Here is a 10,660-nt window from a genome sequence, read left to right on the forward strand (position 1 = left end):
AAATAAAAGCCGTTTAGTCCCGGTCCACACTCTGAAACATTTGCTGCAAAACATTTGAGGTTGTTGATGAAAGGGGAAAGATGAATGAAAAAGGGAACTTTGTTTCATGTACATGAAGTTTTTGTTGAGTATGTCATCCACATTTATTCGTTCGTATTCGTACTGTAGAGAAATGTCAAAAACTGAAAACTTCACTGTGTGGACACGAATGCAGTTTCAAAAGAGAATTTAAAAATGTTTTGCAGCAAATGTTTCACAGTGTGGACCGGGACTTAGTAGTTTGAAATGGTAACAACTCTTTATTTATTCAAATGTACAACAATAACAGAATTAAATAGTCACTCAATGTTTTTTATACACGTTTGTAAATTCGCAGAAATACAGACACAATTTATAATGTACACGAATTTACTTGAAAAACACAACACACTTCAAGGCACTCAGTTGATGTTTATTCGAAAAGCGTCTCTGATAAACTCACTAACGACTGCAACCTCTGCCACTATTTATAACACTGCCATCTGCACTCTAGATTGCTCTTTAACTGTCAAAGTTCGAATATTCTAGATCATACGCCATCTGTGGTGTACTTTCTACAATGTTCTTTAACTGAATATTCGAATTCAAACAGCGTTGCCAACTTACGATCAATGGTCAACTGAAAGCTTTTATTTAATAATGCCCACAGATATGTTACAGTTTGCTATTAAAGCACTGTTATTTGAAAGCATTATGCTACTTTTAAATCAGCCCTTAAAATCGTTATATTTGAATTCAAGTACAATTTCGTAACAATATGTATATCTATTTGAAGAAATTAACCAAAAAAAATTCTACGATTGCACACAGACAAGATGAACTTTGGAGACAACTTGTATCAAGAACAATATGACCAGAACACAATGTCGTTGTCGATCAATGGATCTGAAGATCTGCTGATAGATTACACGACCTGGTGAGTCCTTCAAAAAGGACCATTTAGTTAGTATTAGGACCATTTATATAGTATTAATATAGTGATGATGATTGATTACCGTTTTTCTGAATTACACTAATATTGCAGCAATTTATTTGCCCTTGATTTTTTGGAATAAATATCCTTAAGTCCCATTAATTATCACAAGAACTTTTCAGACTAACCTCGCATAGGTTCAGTTTTATACTCCAATATGGATAATGATGCATTTATTTGCCTCTGTATATTAACATTAATAAACCATGACATTTGTTGTTCCATTTTCCCTTCCTCTTTTTTTAATTAAAAACTTTTTTAATTTTATTGTAAAAATACGAATACAGAATTTAGCATTTGTAGGTTTCCAGTTTAGCATGCTGAAATATTGTATTTAAATGACACAGAAACCTCTATAATTTTTATATTTTGTCTCTTTTTTTTGTTTAAATGTTTGTCTCTTTTTCGTTAAACAATTTCTTTGTTTTATTATTTGCGAACCTAACAACCACATTTCTGTGTTGTGTTCTAGATTTTTGGTTAGTCTTAAAGGATTAAATCAAATGCAAAATAAATTGAATTTTGATAGAGCTCACCTGGCCTAAATGAGCTTAAATACACAAATAAATGCCAATGACGAGTGTTTGAAAAAAAAAAAACAGTAGCTGGAAAAAATTGTTTTATTATTTTTTGTTATCATTAATTAAAGGGAAATAAATAACTATAATATACATACATAGATTGTTTTAGCTTTTGAGCAATCGATAAAGCTGTTAAAGAGTTAATTTATCTAATTGTTATAACAACTTTAATTGAATTTATGTAGAATCAAACAAATTATGTTTTTAAATTCTTTGAATCAAAATATAAAAAGACTTCTTATGCCAAAGTGCTTGTATTTAATCAATAAACGATTATCTTTAATTTGTCTTAAAGAAATATTTTACGCCGGATAGTAGTCGTTAAAGTTGTATAGAGAAATCATATCGGTTTAACAACCTACCAAATTTCAAACATATCAATATTTTTGACGTTTTATATTTTCCTGTAGAGCCCCCAGCAAAGAACATCGGGGTACTTGAAGTTTGTCTTATCGATTCAATCACGTCAAATATGTTCAATAAAATTTTATACAAAGTTCTTTATATAAATCAGTATATTTGTGGACAATAATAACACCGTGATACAAAAGTGATTAAACAAAAATATGCAGATAGTCTATATAGTACGGAAATAATTAATTTAGATCTGTTCTCACAAAGATTAGCATTCTTCAATTAATTTTTATTTACATACATAAATTGGAAACATACTTTTCAAAGTATAAAGAAAATTAAGATTTGTTGAAGAAAATGTATTTTTTGAAACATAAACGACCCACAGTGGGGCAGAATCGAAATTTTTTGGAAATAAATCTGGCATTTCTAAACGGCTGGTAAGAGTATGAAAAAGTGCAATATTTTTGAAGGACGGAGTTTTAAAGTGGCATATTTTTGAATCTAATTGAGATATTGACTTGAAATTTGTAAGACCAAAAATTAACTTATCTAAACAAAAAAATATAGCTCGGAAAAAATATGGTTCAAATTGTTCCTAATATTTGCAATCCTATTAAAATTTTGATATAAATTTTAGTTTTAGAAACTCAATGAATATGTAATATGTAATAAAATCTTTATTTATTAACGAAACTCAATGGAATTTTCAGCGTTTTTTAAGTTTCTCATTCTAAATAACTAGGTGTAAAAAAACTTGTCAAAAGGTCAAATTCCTAAAAATTGGAGCGAAAATCCCAAAAATGGTATTTTTTACAATTTTGTCTATAGGGTCCACATTTCCTTTGGGGCTGGGAAAATACTTTAGGGATAAATAGGGAACACATCAGGGTTTCCAAAACTGCTTTCTGTTTTCTGATCCCAGCTTTGGGATTTTAGAACATGTGGACCAAAGTTGAAATTTTGATAAAAAATAGGTCAATTCCAAAGGGCGTAGGGCAAAATGTTCTCCGCAAAGAATCTTTATAGAAAAACATAAAATTGTTATATGTTCTTAAAGAAAGTTGTTTTTTAATAAAAAAAGAGTTATGCCACCTTTTTGTCCAAAAAACAGCAAAAATATACTATTTTTTGAATTTTTAAATTGAAAATCTGTTATTTTTGGATTCGTAATTGACATTGCTCTGAAATCGTTTGTATGTTGTTGGTAATTTAGTTGTCTAACTAACAAAAAAAATGCGTGTCCATTCGGTCCAAAAGATCTAGCCGAGCGCTTTCCAAAAATATAAAATTCTTTGAAATCGGATGGGAAACAAAAAAATGGCACGTGTTTAAAAATTTTACATGTCAAAGGTACCCACTTAAACTCGAATACTCCTTGGCTACGCCCAATTCCCGATCGGACCAGCCGTTTAGAAATGCCAGATTTATTTCCAAAAAATTTCGATTCTGCCCCACTGTGCGACCGTAACTCAGCCATTTTCCAACCGATTTGAAAGGTAAATAAAATAAAAAAATTTAAAATCAATTTCAAAACAACATACTTATGATTTTTGAATTAGATAAATACACATAGATCGGAAACTCTCCTGTCAAAGACCTTACTCAGTTGTCTAAAATCTAAGTATTCGCTATTGTCAGCTATGACCTTTTCCCATATTTCTGGCAATATATGGATTCCAAGCCAACTGCTTATCTTTTGAGGCCAAAGTGAAGCATATCCAAGAGAGAGCGTAATGCTGTGGTCAAAACAAATAGTACTCGGACGGGGCAATGTCTGGACTATAAGACAGTGTGGTAAAACTTCCCAACCACTTCTTTATAAATAGTTTTTAACATGTATTGCAACATGTGGTCTAGCGTTGTCATGATGGAATATTGAGGTTTCATATCTGCCCGCATATTCTGGGTGTTTTTCGGCCAATCTAGGTCTACATCTAGACCGTCGTCTTACCTGGAAAAACCATATAGATACGAAATTGACTCAAATGAAGTTAAAATTTCGACAAATTTACTGGCTAATTGGTAAAAACTCGAGATTGAGTTTAGATTGTAAACTATTGCTGTACAGCTCAATAATAAATCCCATATGGTGCTATGGAATTCAATTATGGGGCACAGCCTCAGCTTCTAATATTGAAAAAATTCAAAGATTCCAAAATAAAATATTAAGAATGGTAACAGCAGCGCACAGTGGACAATTTTGGTCATTTTCGGATCAAAAATCTGTATGAGGATTTTTGTAAGATTTTTTTTTTTGAAGAGGTGGGACTTTAAGCTATAATATGTATTTTTAATCATAAAAATCGAATTATTAAAAAAAAGTTATGAACGGTTAAAAATACATTTTTGAGTTTTTGTATAAAAGTAATAGTACTATAGTATCTGTAACTCACATATTTTTAAACCGATTTCAAAATTTTAAACAATTATGGAGAGACATCGAATTAGTCTTTCATAAATATCTGAATATTTCATGAAATTATGTAAGTTTTTATAAAAAGTTTAGCATTTTTTATTTTTTTTCGTAATTTTTCAAATTCAACAATAGTTATTTTAATTTTTTTTATGAAAACCTATTTTTTTTTGCACAGTGTTCTAAGATAATTTTATATAGACAAAAATGAGACATTACTTGTTAAAATCGGTTTATATTTGAAGAAGTTATTAAACTTTTTCGAAAAAATTCACCTTGTAAATTAAAAATTGTATAAAATTTATTTTTATACTTAGTTTTTTGTTTTTTTATTCATATGCGCTGAGGGAGAAAATACTATAAAAGGTTTTAATGAAAAGTTGGATAACTTTTACAATTTTCATCCGGTTAAAAAAATTAAAACACTTTTTTATTAAGAACTAAATTTACTTTATATATACATAGTTATAAATTTTTATAACCTATCATAGCAAAATAAGTTATGTAAAGCAACTAAAATCAAAAAAGTTGATAATTTTTTTTCTTAAATTTCTGAGTTTCTCAAAATTTTTGAATGCCATTTGTTTATAGGCACCAAAAGGCAGCTAATTTTGGTATATCTTTTAGATAATAGGTTAAACTTTAATTCTATGTTAAAACTAGGTCGGCGGCAAACGGCGCCAATAGTTAAAATCCTAGTCAAAGTTGCGTAGGTAAGCCAAAAAACATTATACATATATTTTAAATGAATAAATTTCAAATCTGCTAACAATATAAACAAAACTCAATACAAATATAGAATCTGGACAAGATATCCTTTCCAACAAGGTATAACAATTCTGAAAAAAATAATTATAAATATTAAAAATACGCCCTTGAATAAGGTATAATTTTAACTCCCCAAGTCTTTAAAGTCGAAAGTAGTGTGATCTGTCGCCATTTTCGAATACTTCTGTTAACATAATAACTTTAATTTCTGCAAATAATTATTGCTTGACATCTTAACTTTACGATACAAGTTGTTTTATGGTTAATTTCAATCATTTGCAAAAATCATTTATGAGATGCATACACCTTATATAATCCACTGTGCAGCGTCCTGGTATGTGAGAAATATTAACATTCATAAAGACACCTAGGTCTGGTCCTGGTGAAAAATGAAATAAAAAACAAGCGGAGTCATATTTGAAAAAGTTAGAAGTTCATCCTAACCCACTTGCACGAACATTAATGAGAAGTAATGGCTACATCCGACTAAGAAGAAGGAATCCAACAGACCTGCGCTGATGATAGGATCTATAAATTAAACATAATTTTTCGTCCAACTGTGGTGGTACGTAAATAAAAATTAATATTTAGATTTAAGATTTGAACAAATTATTGATAGTTCACATTATTTTGTGAAGATATAACATGCAAAATTATCTTTCAATGAATACTGCTGCTTGCAAACGTTTTGAAATTGCTGATTGCAAGCTCTTGTTGAGTTTTACAACATATTAATGGAGGAGTAATGCTTCCAATTCTAGGTCTTCAAACTTTTTTGGCTGGCCTAGGCGATCTTTGTATTCCGTTTTAAAATTACTACTTCTGAGCCGTACAAACTGTCTTCAAAGTAAGAAGAAAATTTGTTGCAAAATCATCTTTCAATGAATACTGCTGCTTGCAAACGTTTTGAAATTGCTGATTGAGTAGCTCCCAATGATTTTGCAAGCTCTTGTTGAGTTTGACAACAATCTTAATGGAGTAATGCCTCCATTTCAAGGTCATTCGGGTCAAAGTCACCACTTCTAAATCTTTGTATCTTTCTCGCACGTTGAAACCAATGGATCACATTCACCATAAGCTTCGGTAAGCAATCAGTGAGTTCTCTGAACCTCTCTCGCCCTTTGAAACCTATGTTCATCAACTGTACTTTTTTACAAATTATAGAAGTAAAGCAAAACTTCTTGAGTATGATGCTTTGTTGGCACAAAGTTCGACATTTTCGAAGCAAATTAAACTTTGTTGTTTACACTATAATGTTCCATAACTAAATGATGCATATTTGCCCTTCAAAATGACATATAACTTATTAAAAACAAAAACCGCGTTCAGAAGATACGCCATCTATTATAAATCCCAGATATAAAATTTTCATTCTTTTAAATATCTGTCTAATTATTACTCTAGTATTTATTAGAGTATTGTTATCAAAAAATCCCCTTAACCGTAACAGTAGTTTTGATTTTTTATTTGCTTCAAAATTAAGTGTTGGCATGCATTAACATTTCATTATTATTACGATTATTACTCCTATTTATACGAGTAGGAGGAGTGTATTGATATAAAATATATGTATATTCGTACTATTGCCATACAATTTAATGAATATTTTTTATCTCCAAGTATGACGACGACTATTCGCATAAATCTATTTAACGCAATTTTCGTTTATTGTTTTTTATTTTTTTTTGCTGTGTGAGTTGAGTCAGTAATTCATTGCGCCTGGATGGTATTAAGTTCGTTTATTTTTAGCAAATAAAAAAGGGGCATTGCGCTTTTACTTGTTTCATATAATTTGAATTTATTACCCTATTGTACTTATAAACTACTGTGTGAAATTAGAAAATGTTTTATTGAAATACTTGTTATGTACAATAATATTGGTTAAAGATATGTCAGAAATACAAGAATTTTCCATAAGTCAATGGTAAGTTGTTTAAAAAGAGCCGAAAAATGCCTGATCTAATACTTTGTTTAAAATTGTTTCTAAATGTGCTAACGTAGTTATTACCTTTCACCTTCGTGAGAAGTGCAGTAATAGCTATATTTTATAAATAATAAAAAAATAAATGTTGAATAAAAGTCCAATTTAAAGCAGTTTTTGTATTTCTTACATCGTTATCCCATTATAGTAACTTTCATTTCATGCATATATCAAATTCCAAAATTTATATTTTCAAGATTTTTTTAAAACGAAATTTTTAAAAGTGAAGCATCGAGGCGTATTAGGACGTATAAAGAGCATTTGTATAATTTTACAGGAAAATTAAAATTAATTATTTTATCAACTTTTTTTCAATAAATGCGAAAATTCGGCGAAAATTTTACAATATCTTTTGAATGCGGTTTTTGTTTTCAATAATTTATATGTCATTTTCTGTAACTTATTTTCACTTAGTGATTGAATATTATAGAGTAAACAACAAAGAATTTTTTGCTTCAAAAATGTCGAATTTTGTGCCAACAAAGCGTCATATGCGGGAAGTTTTGCTTTATTTCTTTAATTTGAAAAAAAGTGTCACTAAAGCACTCCGATTGAGGTTCATTACTGGTGATTTGAATAAGATTGCACATGCCAGCCATAAAAGTTGTAATACCAAGATTTGGAGGCATTACTTGAAGGCTGTTGTCAAACTCAACAAGACCTTGCGAAATTATTGGAAGCTACTCAATCAGCAATTTCAAAACGTTTCAAGCAGCAGGATTTATCCAAAAGCAGGGAAATTGGGTACCATACGATTTGAAGCTGAGAGACCTTGAAAGACGATTTTGTATGTCTGAGATTCTGCTTGAACGATATAAAAGAAAATCAGTTTTGCACCGAAAAAACTGATTCGTTTGAAGCGAGCATTGTCGAAAAAACGCCAAGAATATGCGTCCAGACAAAGTTCGGCCACAATACCTGTTAAAAACTATTTAGAAAGAAGTGATTGGGGAGTTTTGTCTCCTCGATTTGTAGTTCAGACCATGTTCGACCGACTACTATTGGTTTCGATCGATGACATACGCTTTACTTCAGAACAGAGTATCCGATAATGGCTTGATTCGTTCTTGGCCACAAAAGATGAGCAGTTCTTTTGGCTCGAAATCCATAAGTTGCCATAAATGGCCAATACTTTGAATAAATTAATATTGTACAAATGTTTGAGCAGGCGCAGATATGGTTTTGAGAAGGCGCGAATCCAGGGAGGTGAAAAAAGTTTTAATATAAAAAAAAGAAAATCAAGAAAAAAAAATATTCTACTTTAGAAAAAATAAATTCTACTTTATTGCCCCTTGGTCTAGAGGGAAAGACCTAGGGCGTTGAAACTGTCTCCAAATATAAGTCAAGAATAAGTCGGCTTATTCTCCAAAGCATTTATTTGATAATTACATTGTCTATAACAGAGCTTTGTATTCTAGATACACACGCAGAGAAAAAATATAATTGGGCATGGTTACTGTAACTATTTATATAGTGTTACAAGATTTTTAACTATATTATAGTCACAGTAACTATTTACATGATTGTGGTAACCATAATATGGTTAATTTATGATTCACATGATTATATCAACCATATATATGGTTACAGTAAACAAATATACATATGTTTGTGGCAACCATATTTATGATGAATAATTTTATCATAATATGTTGTTCTCAGATTATGATAAGCCTTAAGCCGTGAGCACCATAATATGATAAGTCCTTCATCATATAAATGGTTGTCACAAACATATATATGTTTACTGTAACCATATACATATATGGTTGAGACAATCATGTGAATCGTAAGTTAACCATATTATGGTTACCACAATCATGTAAATGGTTACTGTGACTATAATATAGTTAAAAAACTTGTAACAATATTGAAATGGTTACAGTAACCATGCCCAACTATATTTTTTCTCTGCGTGTAGGGAAAAATACTCGATAGATATTATGAAAAAATTGAGCTAGTCGGGTTTCTTTTTTGCTTTTATTCCAGATCGATTTTTCGGCCAAAATTCAGACATGATTATATGGGATATTTCAACTAATACACGCACAGATATTGCTTAATGGACTAGACTTTATAGGACCGCCAATTAATAATGTAGAAATTACTTCGACATCATTAATTCATACTTATTAAACAGAAGTTTAAACTATTTAAGTATTTGATTGCAACGGCAAATTGTTTAGTAATAAAAAACACTAATAAATCGATATTTGTGCATACATATAAAACTTTCATTGTGAAATAAACAAGCTTTTATTAAACAGATTTCTGTTAAAAGCTTTGTCGTTATAAATTTAACAGTAACAAGTTTACATGTCTGTACGTTTATAAATATTAAGCTTTAATATTTTATAGCTTTTGCATATTATGTTTTATGAAAGCTTTAACATTAAAAGTTGCCAGATATTTTGTTACAAAGCATTTAATTGAGGCTAGTCTTTACTTATATTGTGGTTAACAATTGTTGAAAATACCGTTAACGAAAATAATCGAATGTAACTTTTTAATAGCTTTTGAATAATTCGATTTTATATACACAATACCACCACCATTATGACATTGTACTTATTGTTTATTAAATCAGCAACATGTTATTGTCAAATGCCAGCCGTTAGTGGTGAACATTTGTATACCCTACACCACCATAGTGGGGAGGGTATTATGCGTTTGTGCAGGTGTTTGTAACGCCCAAAAATATTAGTCTAACACCCACCTTAAAGTATACCGATCGACTTGGAATCACTTTCTGAGTCGATTAAGCGATGTCCGTCTGGTCGGCTGGCTGGCTGGCTGGCTGTCCATGTAAACCTTGTGCGCAGAGTACAGGTCGCAATTTTGAAGATATTTCAATCAAATTTGGTACATATTATTTTTTCGGCCCAAGGACCAAGCCTGTTGAAACTGGCTGAAATCGGTTCATTATTTCACCTAGCCCCCATACAAATGTCCTCCCGAAATTGGACTTCATCGGTCATAAATGTTTAATTTATATATGTATCTCCACAAATTCCGCTCCAAATAAGTTTTATATACACAAAATTCATGTCACCAAATTTTGTTACGATCGGTCCATAATTAGTCATAGCTCCCATATAGACCCGCTTCCTAAAATCACTTTAACGTGCATAAATCGCTTAAAAATGTTGGTAAACACACACTAGCCAGACGGACGGACATCGTTTAATCGACTCAGAGAGTGATTCTAAGTCGATGGTGGGTGTTAGACCAATAGTTTTGGGCGTTACAAACATCTGCACAAACGCATTATACCCTCCCCACTATGGTGGTGTAGGGTATAAATATTGGAAAATTTATCAAACTTTAGAAACATTTTAAGTGCCTAAAAATCGCACAAATTTTATTATTATTCTCCAGTCAACTGTTGAAGTATATTACGTTTTCAGCAGTTGTTAAATCTGAGCCATCTTTCTAGAATTCTAGACATTTGAAGCATTAATTTAATTTTATGACTTAAAACAACAGTAAGTCAATGTCTTCATTAGGAAAAAACACTATAATGAACTTGAAATTTTAACTTTGAGGTT

Source organism: Calliphora vicina, chromosome 1 (assembly GCF_958450345.1).
Source record: "Calliphora vicina chromosome 1, idCalVici1.1, whole genome shotgun sequence".
Classification (NCBI taxonomy): domain Eukaryota; kingdom Metazoa; phylum Arthropoda; class Insecta; order Diptera; family Calliphoridae; genus Calliphora; species Calliphora vicina.